This window comes from Macaca fascicularis, chromosome 12 (assembly GCF_037993035.2).
Source record: "Macaca fascicularis isolate 582-1 chromosome 12, T2T-MFA8v1.1".
Lineage (NCBI taxonomy): Eukaryota > Metazoa > Chordata > Mammalia > Primates > Cercopithecidae > Macaca > Macaca fascicularis.
This window is the reverse complement of record NC_088386.1, coordinates 127,580,190-127,592,371: the sequence shown is the minus strand read 5'-3', so window position 1 is coordinate 127,592,371 and position 12,182 is coordinate 127,580,190. Positions and strand designations below refer to the sequence as shown.

The window sequence follows — 12,182 nt, the reverse complement described above, 5'->3', positions numbered from 1 at the left end:
ATTGGGAGCCGTTTGCCGGTGAGAGGCAGGAAGTGGGATGCCTTGGGGCGGGGGGCGGGGGGCCCTCTTGTCCCTGCTGGTTGGGAGGAGGAGGAGCCTAAGAGGAAGGGTGGGGAAGGGGAGGGAGCAGGGATTTCCTAGTGGCCCAGGGTTGGAGGGACTTGGAAGTGAGAACCCTGGTGGGGGCTTCAGTGCCCAGAGTCAGTCCCTCAGGAGGGGCCATGCCTTTCAGGGACCAGGTTCTAGGGTCCCAAGGATGGGCCAGACCTTCTAGACCCAGCCTCCCAGATCTGAGGCTCCTCCCCCCATGCCTCCTTCCTCCAAGGCTCTGACCAAGCTCTTAGGGGAGATTTCAAGGACCCTCAAGCACCAGGGCTCAGTGATTTTGGTGGAAAACAAGGTCTGCCGTGAAATCAGAACATCGGTTCCTGCCCAGGGTCTGAAAGGGCTTTCAGACTGTCAGGTGGGGCCTGGGCTAGGGTGATTTTGGTGCCTCCAGCAGACCAGAGGGAAGCAGCTTGCTGGTGGGCCCTCCCTCCCCATCTGTCCTCAGGCCAGGACCCTCCCTTTCAGGCCTCCTGTTTTTCCTGACCCTTTCCCTGAATGTTCCCAGGTTCACCTGAGCTTCATGGTGTGCACGGGGTGCTCTGGACCCATCTCGTTCCACTCAGCCCTGAGCCAGGTGCCCCTGCTGTGCACTCCTAGGGGAGCTGGGCCTGAGGGCGGCCCTGCCTGCTGATATTGGGAAGCCCCTCCCTGGCCGTGCAGCCCGGGGACAGATGGCCCACTCCCACACTGTCTGCTCCTCAGTAAACCCCCGTGGGGGCCCCTCGGCTCCTCCTTGTGGCCTCCCCAGTCTCCCCCTCACATTCTGAGAAGCAGTGAGCTCAAGGAGACAACATCTGGGGCTCCCCAGGGCCCCCGTGGCCCAGCTGTCTGCCACCCACAGCCTCAGGGGACTGCTACCCACCCAGTACTGGAGTCACCCTGCTCAGCATCCTTCGAGGCAGGGTCCCAAGCTTAGCTCCCTCCCGGCCTAGGATCTTTCCCGGGCGCAGTGGCTCACGGCTGTAATCCCTGCACTTTAGGGGGCCTAGGCGGGTGGATTACCTGATGTCAGGAGTTTGAGACCAGCCTGGCCAACATGATTAAACCCCGTCTCTACTAAAAATACAAAAAATTAGCCGGACATGGTGGCGGGCACTTGTAATCTCAGCTACTCAGAAGGCTGAGGCAGAAGAATGGCTTGAATCCAGGAGGCGGAGGTTGCTGTGAACCAAGATCGCACCACTGCACTCCAGCCTGGTCGAGAGAGTGAGAAAAAAAAAAAAAAACAGCTCTGTGGGCCTGGTTCACCACCCTGCAGTGGTCCCTGTGATGGAGGCGGGGGAGGGATTCCCAGCCAGCTCCTCAAAGGTCGGCCCACATCAGCCCCTAGACACACAGGGCCATCTCAGCCCCAGACTGAAAGTCTGCCCTGAGCCTGGGGAAACAGACCTCACTGCCGGTCTGTGGGATGACTCCACTCAGGACAGGAGCGATTTCAGGAAAGGCAGAATGCTGTGAGTTCCCTCGGGCAGGGGCCGAGGGCTTGCGGCGGCTCCGAGGAGAGAGGGCCGACTGCTCAGCTGGGTCCTGCCCCACAGGTTAGCGCTGCTATGTTCCATCAGGTGCCCAGCCCACTCCTCTCTTGAGGACACCCAGGGACCCCGCCATGAGCACTCTTTTCGGCATCTGGGTGTGGCTGGCCCTTGTCAGTAGAGAAGGAACAAACAATTGAGTGATTTGCATATGGGGCCGTTTGCATTTCACACCCAGGCTCTGGTCCTGACCTCTGGTCCTGCCGGCTCAGCTCAGCTGGCTCAGGTGGCCCACGCTCTCAGAGGCAGAAAAATTACATGCTGGCTGGCAGAGCTGGGACCGAGCAGTGGGGGCCGGCTGGCAGAGTGACCTGTCCCAGGCTCTCCAGCCAGTGAGGACCGGCGGACTCTGTTCTGGGACCCCAGGGCTCTTTCAGGACACACAGCCTGCCTTGGGCGGGACTGCAGGTGTGTTCCAGGGCGCTCCCTGAGGCCTGGGATGGTAGCCGGGGGTCTCTAGCCAGACAGCTTGGCCTAGGAGGCAGTTCCTCAGACCAGCCACTGCTACAAGCCACAATTCCTGCAGGAAGGAGGGCGAGGTGGGCGCCTGCCTGCCTCTGCTTGGAGTCAGCAGTGCAGGTCTGGGTGTGGGGCCAACTCTCCTTGGCACATCTAGGCCGGCGCTTTCTCAGGCCCGACCAGCCTTTGTGGTGTGGGAGCTAAGCTGGTATCTTCCTGGAGCTGGGCTGAGCCGGCCACCTTCTGCTGGGACATAGTTGGTGTCCGCTGACCTGACAGGCCTTGGGAGCCTTTGGGCAGTAAACCCTCCTCCTAGAGTCTTCCTTTCCTTTTCAGTGTGGGGCAAATTTTATCTTCCTTTGACTTCCAGCACAGACAGAGGGGTTTCCTGTCTGTCACAATGATCCCCAGTGGGACTCAGCAGGGAGCAATGGCCCTGACCCACCCCATCCCCTCCCATTCCCCTCCACCCAACCCTGCCTGAGCCTCTGTGGCCACCAGGTGGTTTTGTTGAGGGATGTTGCCACAAAACCCCTTCAGGCAAGGAAAACCTCTGTGGTTTTCCAGAGGCCCCAGTTCCTTCCTGGGATAGTCTGGACCTCACTCCTCCTGCCTTTGGACTACAAGTTCAGGTCAAGCCTGGTCTTAGCCAGAGCCTCCTCCCTGCCCTTCATCAGATCTGCAACCTGTGTGGCCGGGGCGGTGCCTCACGCCTGTAATCCCAGCGCTTTGGGAAGCCAAGGCGGGTGGATCACCTGAGGTCAGGAGTTCAAGACTAGCCTGGCCAACATGGTGAAACCCTGTCTCTACTAAAACTACAAAAATTACCAGGCATGGTGGCGGGCGCCTGTAATTCCAGCTACTTGGGAGGCTGAGGCAGGAGAATCACTTGAACCTGGGAGGCGGAGGTTGCAGTGAGCTGAGATGGCATCATTGCACTTTGGCCTGGGCAACAAGAGCGAAACTCTGTCTCCAAAAAAAAAAAAAAAAAAATCTGCAACCTGTGGGCTGGGGTGAGAAGGGTCAATCTGACCTGGCCCCTCATGGTAGAGGGGACCAGGAAGACCCAGAGTCCGGTCTGCCAGCCACCAGCCTGCAGCAGTTCCCTACCTCCTTGCCCTCGGGAGTCAGTCAGCAAACACTTATTAACCCAGAACTGTGTGTACACAACTACCTCATGCCTGTGCGACTCTGTGGGCCAGCAAAGCTGAGCCACAGTGCCTGGAAGCCCTGGGGCCCAGGGACTCCTCCACCCACAGTCAGACACCTGCTGATTACCTGGTTATGGTCTCTCAGCTTGGGGTCTCTCAGCTTGGGGACTAGGAGACCCCCAATGCCAGGTCTTGCTCGCTGAGAAAACCAAGCAAGGGGCACACTCTGGCATCTTCTTCCCCCACAACGAGACTGCTGGCCCCTTGAACAGGTTCCACCTAGGAGGGCCTGGGGCTGCCCTCTTCCAGGGTATGGTACCATTGCCATACAAAGCAAGGAGCCCCATGCTTTACTAAAACTCTGGAAGTTAAAGTTCTGTCTCTGCTGCACTAAGGACCAGCCTGGGGCTCAGAGAGATGCAACCATGGCGTAATGCTGAAATAAGCCCTCGTGGGGCAGGCTATGTGGACAGCAGCACGAAGTGCACCCCGAGGGGTGACATGCCCCACTCCATTTCTGTGCCGTTCAGGACAGCCCTAGAAAACTGAGTTCACTGCAGAGGCCCACTGCTTAAAAGAATTCTGCAGCCTGAGGCTAGGAGTGGTGGCTCAGGCCTGTAATCCCAACGCTTTGGGAGGCTGAGGCGGGCAGATCACGAGGTCAGGAGATCTAGACCATCCTGGCTAACACCTTGAAACCCCATCTCTACTAAAAATACAAAAGCAAAAAAAATTAGCCGGGTGTGGTGGTGGGCGCCTGTAGTCCCAGCTAATCGGGGAGCTGAGGCAGGAGAATGGCGTGAACCCGGGAGGTGGAGCTTGCAGTGAGCTGAGATCATGCCACTACACTCCAGCCTGGGCGACAGAGCGAGACTCCATCTCAAAAAAACAAAACAAAACAAAACTCTGCAACCTGCATGTGGTAGAGGGGTGGGAAGGATGAAGAATATTCTGGAAACCCTGTCTGTCATATGTGGGATGGTGTGAAAAGCTGGTGCTGTACTGCCCAGAGTAGATGACTGCAAGGTGGCACCATGGCTAACATTCAGTATTGCTTCATCAGTCATTCGACAGCATAAGCATTGAACACTGCTACATCCCAGCTCTGTGTGAGGTGGTGGGATGCAGCGGGGAGCAAACCACCCTGTAACTCTGCTTTCATAGAACACACAGTCAGAACAAGGACCATGAGGACAGATGCTGAAGATGGAAAATTTTAATTCCATATGAGACAGAACACACTCGGCGGGTGTGGTGGCTCACACCCATAATCCCAGCACTCTACCAAGGCAGAAGGATCACTTGAGACTAGGAGTTCAAGACTGGCCTGGGCAACATGGCAAAACCCTGCCTCTACTAAAAATACAGAAATCAGTTGGGCATGGTGGCACACACCTATAGTCCCAGCTACTTTGGGGTGGAGGTGGGGGATTGAGGCAGTAGGATCGCTCCAGCCCAGGAAGTCGAGGCTGCAGTGAGCCATGATCATGCCACTGCAATCCAGCCTGGGTGACAAAGAGAGACCCCATCTCAAAAACAAGAAACAAAACAAAAGCATACCAAGGTAGCGAGTTCCCCGCCGCTGGAAGCAATCCAGGAAGCAGTAGAAGAGGTTTCTGCTTTGGGTAGTTGGGTTGAATGAGATGACCACTAAGGTCCCTTTGAACCCGAGGTTTGGCCATTTTATCAGCATCTGGATTGCGAAGTGTCTGATGTTTCTGAGTGTCCATTTCCCCATCTACTGTCTACAGATTCCTGAGACCTCCCCCAGTATGGAAAGAGAATCTTAAAACTGAAGAGTCCATACACTGATGTATTAACTGGATTCTCTACTTCAGCTCTGGGATCCTAGTGTACTGCAGAAGACTGGGTCTTGAACGGGGGGGCTTGAATCCCACCCATTCCCACTGAATCAGAATGGGGCAAGTTGGGCTGGGGCCAATGGAGCTCTGAGGCAGGAGGTGACTTTCCCAGTGTCAGGTGGTAAGGGTAGTGGCTGGGAGGAAGGCAGTTTAGAGATGCATGTCCCTTGACCAAGGTCGGAAGGCAATTTAGAGATGGATGTCCTTTGACCGAGGGACTAAGGACGGACCCCAGAGAGCCGAGTATCAAGGGGCTGTGTAAGAAAAGATGGGAGTCACAGAGCCAGCTGGCAGCCAGACCCAGCAGGCTCTTCCCGTCAGCCCGGTGGGGGTAGTGCTGGCGGTGCTGGCATGCCAAGGCCTCCTGGACCAGAATTAACTTTCGGAATCAGCCTCAACCTATACTCCCTGAAATCAGACCAATTCAAGATGCACTGGAGTGAGCACAGTTCTTACTGGAGCCCCATTTAAAAATATCCTGGCCAGGCGCGGTGGCTCATGCCTGTAATCCCAGCACTTTGGGAGGCCAAGGCAGGCGGATCACCTGAGGTCAGGAGTTCGAGACCAGCCTGGCCAACATGGCGAAACCCCATTTCTACTAAAAATACAAAAATGCCAGGCGCAGTGGCTCACACCTGTAATCTCAACACTTTGGGAGGCTGAGGCGGGTGGATCACCTGAAGTCAGGTGGTCGAGACCAGCCTGACCAACATGGAGAAACCCCATATCTACTAAAAATACAAAATTAGCTGGGTTGGTGGCATGTAGCTATAATCCTGGCTACTCGGGAGGCTGAGGCAGGAGAATTGCTTGAACCTGGGAGGTGGAGGTTGTGGTGGGCCAAGATTGCGCCATTGTGCTCCAGCCTGGGCAGCAAGAGCGAAACTCTGTCTCAAAACAAACAAACAACAACAACAACAAAAACAAAAATTAGCCAGGTGTGTTTCAAAAAACAACAGCACAAAAACAAAAATTAGCCGAGTGTAGTGGCAGGCGCTTGTAATCCCAGCTACTCGGGAAGCTGAGGCAGGACAATGGCTTGAACCCAGGAGGCAGAGGTTGTAGTGAGCTGAGACCGCTACATTGCACTTCAGCCTGGGTGACAGAGTGAGACTCTGTCTCAAAAAAAAAAAAAGCAGCCACAAAATGACAAAATACATATCCCATGGGGAACCCTCCCTGTCAGAGATTCAAATCTGCTTTAAAGGCTGTCACCCTGGAGAAATGACACTGGCCTGAGAAGCTAGGGCAGTTTGGGGGTCTGAGTAGGCACCCCAGGGGATCAGGGCTGGGGTGTGCTGACCGGGCTCTGGACAGTGGGGGTGCCCCTGAGGTCACTGTCCTAGGCCCGGAGAGCGAGTGCAGGGACCATGGAGCCTTGCTTTGCTGTGGGAGGCAGCTATGATGTGTCTCCCAGGTTTTTTCTTTTCTTTCTTTTCCTTTCCTTTCTTTCCCTCCCTCCCTCCTTTTCTTTTTCTTTCTTTCTCTCTTGTTTTTGAGATAGGGTCTTGTTTTGTTGGTTAGGCTGGAGTGTAGGGGTGTGATCTCGGCTCTCTACAGCCTTGAACTCCTAGGCTCAGGTGATTCTCCCGCCTCAGCATCCAGAGTAGCTGGGATCACAGGCGCGCACTGTCACACCTGGCTAATTTTTTCTGTAGAGACGGGGTCTCACCGTGTTGGCCAGGTTGGTCTCAAACTCCTGGGCTCAAGCAATCTGCCCCCTTCAACCTCTCAAAGTGCTGGGATTACAGGGCGGGAGCCCGGCGTTGTTGGCTGTTTTGCTTTCAGCGCTCATGGAAGGCTAGCACCTGCAGCAGGCCTGGGAACAGAGGGAGCTGCATTTCCAGAGACACAGCTCCTCCACTTCCCACCCCAGGCCGTCCCTCCCATGAGTCACCCTGTTATCCCCCCCACCGCCAAATATAGCTCCCAAGGCCTGCCGGAAACAAAGGGAGTAGCATCGTGCCTGGTGCTGGGTGGGGGGCAGTGCGGGAGGCGCACCCTGAGGCTAGGGGCCTGCCAGCCCACCCCCTTCCTGTCCCGGGGCTGGGGTCTCTGCTGTACCTCTAATCTCACAGGGTCTCCTGCAAACACAGGGGGAATTTGGGGAAACATCCCGTAGAGAAGCAGTGGCCACTTCCTCCTAGGGGATGTGGACCACTCCAGGGGACAAAGAGCAGGCGGGGGTCCTTTCCTCCCCAAGATGAGGCCAGGATCCTGTTGGGCAGGGGCTCTGCTTCTGCAATCACCCAGGGTGTGTCCGGCCCGGGCCCTCCCCAGCAGCCTCTAGGGCGCCGCCCGGGCACTCAGAGCCACCACATAAGGAAATGTTTGTGCCTCGGGGGCCGGGCAGTGGCTCCACACACGTCCTCCCTCCCTCTCTCCCCGCCCAGGCTGCCTCCCAGATGGCCTGGTCTGGGGCAGTTGGACCCAGGAGGAACCGCCCTGAGGCCAGGGGTGGGGAATCGGCCCAGCCTCCAATTCACCTCAGGCTTCATCTGAGGACAAGGCAGGGAGAGGGCCGGATGTGGGGCGTGAGGGCCACACTCGGTGGTCCTCCTGCTGCGCCGCCTCAGGGGACACCCTGCCTGGCTTTGCTTGTGCTGGCCGGAAATCTCCCCTTACTCCTCAGCAACACAAGCTGCCTGTGCAGCAGGAGGGAGGGTAGGGCACATCGGAGACCACCGGGCTCGGCGATTGGGCTTTGAGATCTTGGAGCTACCACACCCAGGAGACTAGGAGTTGGGGGTGGCTGGGAGGGATCTACTCCATGAAGAGCTCCCACCCGCCCGGCCCAGTGTTTCCCCTGGGAGCCCAGGACAGCCTTACTTCTCGGGGTTGTAACTAGGCATCCTGACTCCCCGCAGCCACCGCTTACATGGGAAACATTTTATAACCTGCTTTCTGGCGGGCAATGCCAGGCTCCCATGGGCTACCTTCCTTCTGAAGTTTTCCATTCAATTATTTACACGAGCCCACAGACCTATGCAGGAAGTCGGCAGGCACAGGAGGGCATTTATTCTTCTGCTGTCTCATTTGTGGAGGGACCTCCCCTTCTCTTGAATGTGGCTCCTTTGGAGGTCAGAGGCTGAGGACGGTGGCATCATCTAAATCCCTGTTGTTTACTCTTGAGGGCCAGAACATTCCCCACCGGGTGTTTCCCAGGCACGGACCCCTTGCCCAGCGCGGCATTCAGAGGGGGCAGCTCCGGCCGTCTGCTCAGGAGTGGGGTGGCATGGAGAGCTGCCTCTGGAGCCCTGTGCTGAAGGAGAGGACCCTTGAGGGAGAAGGACATCACCCAGGTCGTGGGGCCTTTGGAGAAAGTAGGAAACCTGCCTGTTCTACAGGAGATGAGACCACCTCACCTACTTCGAAGGATGCCCTTGTTTAGAGCAGATCTCACAATTGGTGCCCTGAGGGCTCCAGGCCTTGGCCCTGCTGGTAGATTAAAGTGGCACAACCTGCCCTGACGCCTGAGTGTCACAGCAACAACAGCTACATGGCTAGACACCGGCCCCTTCACCCCACCTTCCAGGGGAGCACAGCTCCCCAGATATGGTGCTGAGGGAGGTCAGTGGGATGGCCCCACCATGGCCTCCCTGCAGACTGCTCTGCACTGAGGACTGTCCCCATCCCCTTCCGAGGAGGGTCTCAACTGGTGTCCCAGAGAGTGCAGTCAACTCCCTGTTACTCCCAGAAGCAGGGCCTGGGGGCCATGCTCAGGACTGGGAAAGAGGAAGGCAGTGCCTGGCAAGGTCACTCCCTTGGTGGGGAGAAGGGCCTGCCACCACCCAATCCCCACCTTCTCTGTTTTAATTCAAGATGCACGGGGCTGGGTTGGGGGAGGGGTGAAGGCAGGCCCAGGTGCAGACTTTCTGCATCACTGCATCTAGTGGAAAGAAGCTGTTTGTCTGCTTCTGGACCCTCCTGTCCTGGGACTTGGGTCTCTATGTTCCTTACAGGCAGGAACTGCTCCACGGCTCTATCTCTAGTCCAGACACAGGCCTAACAGAGCATGTGCTCAGAAAGTATCTTTTGGGGCCGGGCGCGGTGGCTCAAGCCTGTAATCCCAGCACTTTGGGAGGCCGAGACGGGCGGATCACGAGGTCAGGAGATCGAGACCATCCTGGCTAACACGGTGAAACCCCGTCTCTACTAAAAAATACAAAAAACTAGCCGGGCGAGGTGGCGGGCGCCTGTAGTCCCAGCTACTCGGGAGGCTGAGGCAGGAGAATGTCGTAAACCCGGGAGGCGGAGCTTGCAGTGAGCCGAGATCGCGCCACTGCACTCCAGCCTGGGTGACAGAGCCAGACTCCGTCTCAAAAAAAAAAAAAAAAAAAAAAAAAAAAAAAGAAAGTATCTTTTGGGTGACAGAAAAAAAGCCTTCATTTCCATTTCAGATAAAGATCTGGTCTGGGCTGGGCGCAGTGGCACACGCCTGTAATCCTAGCGCTTTGGGAGGCTGAGGCGGGAGTATCACCTGAGGTCAGGAGTTCAAGACCAGCCTGGCCAACAAAACCCCGTCTCCACTAAAAATACGAAAGAACTAGTCAGGCGTGGTAGCATGTGCCTGTAATCCTGAAATTGCGCCTCTGCACTCCAGCCTGGGCAATAAAGCGAGACTCTCTCATAAAAAAAAAAAAAAAAAAACTCTGGCCTAGGACGGGCGCATTGGCTAGTGCCTGTAATCCCAGCACTTTGGGAGGCTGAGGCGGGTGGATCACTTGACGCCAGGAGTTCAAGACCAGCCTGGCCAACATGGTGAAACCACATCTCTACTAAAAACACAAAAATTAGCCAGGTGTGGTGGTGCATGCCTGTAATTCCAGCTGCTCAGCAGGCTGAGGCATGAGAATCGCTTGAACCCAGGTGGTGGAGGTTGCAGTGAGCTGAGATCATACCCCTGCACTCCAGCCTGGGCAAGAGAACAAGGCTCTGTCTCCAAAAAAAGGAAAAAGAAAAAAGATCTGGCCTACAGCAAAACGCCTGTACTGCAAAGTGTGTGAAGTGGCCCCTGCTCCCTCATGAGACATGTTCCAGTAAGCTGGGGACAGACACGCTGGGGACAGACACACTGGGGACCTCGTGGAGAGGGATTCTCGATGGAACCGTAGATACTTCAGGGGAGAGGTTTTCCGTGAACACGACTGGAGAGTATCTGTAACCATAAACACAGGACGGGCCGGGCACGGTGGCTCACATCTGTAATCCCAAGCACTTTGGGAGGCTGAGGCAGGCGGATCACCTGAGGTCAGGAGTGCGTGAACCCAGGAGACACAGGTTGCAGTGAGCCCACACAGTGCCAACTGCACTCCAGCCTGGGCGACAGAGACTCCGTCTCAAAAAAAAAAAAAAAAATCTGAGGTGACTAGGCCGCTGAGGGAGAGACAAGGAGGGCCTCACCAGGGGACCTCAGCAGCCACGCCAGCTCCGATGCTTGCCATCCCGCGTGTCTGGGACAGGTCCTCTGTGCCGCGGCGTCTCCCTCCATTTCCACCAGCAGAGGTACTGTTCTTATGCAGCAGCCTGCCCAGGCCTTTAATGGCAGTGCAGGGCTGGAGCCTGCAGTCCGAGTCCCTCCCCCAAGGAAGAGGCCTGTGCTCCACACAGAAGCCACGAGGAGCAGCAGCCCGCGAAGGTGTCAACAGTGGGGCACACGGGCTCTGCCCCCAGGCCCTAACTGCTTCTCCCCACTGCTCCCTGGGCAGGCCAGGCCCTGTGAGCTCTCACTTCAGAGCCTGCCCAAGTCTTCTGCCCCCTGACCCTCACCAACAGGTCCCCTTTCCCCACGCACTCTCCTCCCCATTACCTGCCTCCTCTGCTTCCACCCAACGTCCTCTCAAATGAGACAGAAGGCCTCCCCAAACAGTCCTGGGCCATTACCCCATTCCCTCTACCCCATGCCCTAGTCTCGGCGCACGGCTTCCTCCAGGCCGCTTCCCCTGTCATTGGCGAGCCATGCGCCTCCTTCACAGCGGCCTCGGGTTGTCCTTAACTGCCTATTTCTAGGCGTTTCTCCCACTGGTTTCACGCTGAGTCACTATCACCGCGTGCCCCCAAGTGCAAAGTTGGGTCCAGGGCAGGAGCCCAAATATCGGTGAAGAACGAACGAAAGAATGGTTAAAAATTGCTTGGGGTGGCCGGCAGATTACGCTTTGCATGTAAACTGGGCAAGTGCAAATGAATCCAAAACAGGCCGGAAACAGGATCGTGTTCGTGGGCCACAGACAGCGGAAGTGGGGCTTGCACTCGCGGGTCCACGTACATCCCCGGGCCACGCAAACAGCGGCTCCTGTGAACCACCAGATTCCTGAATGCACGTGTCCGTGCACACCTGGACCTGTGCAAACACAAATGCGGACACTGTCGGATCCAAGTACATCCTCGAGGTCGTGCACATACGAAAACGTGGAAACCCGCGGGTTCGTGCATGCCAGAGTTTGGGTGTGCGTGCTAGGGAGTGTAAGTAAGGGTATGTGCACACTTCCGAGGCTGTGCATACACAGAAAGGCGCATGCCTCAGGGTCCTGCACACACAAGGGCGTGCACACCCCCGAGGCCAACCTGCAGACCCTTCTGGAGGAGGCAGAGGCGCCCAATTTCCCCCATACTTGGGCACCGCCGCAGGCTCTAGGCGCCATCTTCGCTCCGCGGGCAGCAGAAGGACCTGCAGACAGCTAAGTCCCGGCGCTTGGGAATTTGTTGTGCCGGCTTCCGGGCGTCCATCACGCGGAAGCCCCGCGCGCCAAGCTCAGGAGACGCGGCGGAGCACGAAATGGCGGGCGAGGGGCGGAGCGAAGGCGGAGCGACCGGGAGCCGCGCCCACTCTCGACTCCAGGCAGGGCGCACCGCCTGCCCCCTTGCGCAGGCGCACAGCACGGCGCGCGTTGCCGCGTTCCTTCCGACGCGCGCTAGGACACAAAGGGCTGGAGGGAAAGCACGGAACGCTGAAAACCTGCGGAGTGGCTCGTGGTCTGGAGCGGCCTGGAGCGGACTCTCAGGGTCGGAGCCGGGCTCGCCGGCACTGCTCTCGGGCGCAGGGTGGGGCGCGACACTGCACTGGTTCGCTC

At 57.2% G+C, this 12,182-nt stretch overlaps 1 long non-coding RNA gene across 1 annotated transcript; it reads right to left on the bottom strand.

Moving 5' to 3' along the window:
- Window positions 1-4,443: 4,443 nt before the first annotated feature.
- On the bottom strand, window positions 4,444-11,884 carry LOC135966635 (uncharacterized). The gene is made up of 2 exons (XR_010580135.2): window positions 11,724-11,884; window positions 4,444-11,452 (listed from the first exon to the last, which is right to left on the bottom strand). It is a non-coding gene; the product is annotated as an uncharacterized lncRNA (long non-coding RNA).
- Between the last annotated feature and the right edge of the window lie 298 nt (window positions 11,885-12,182).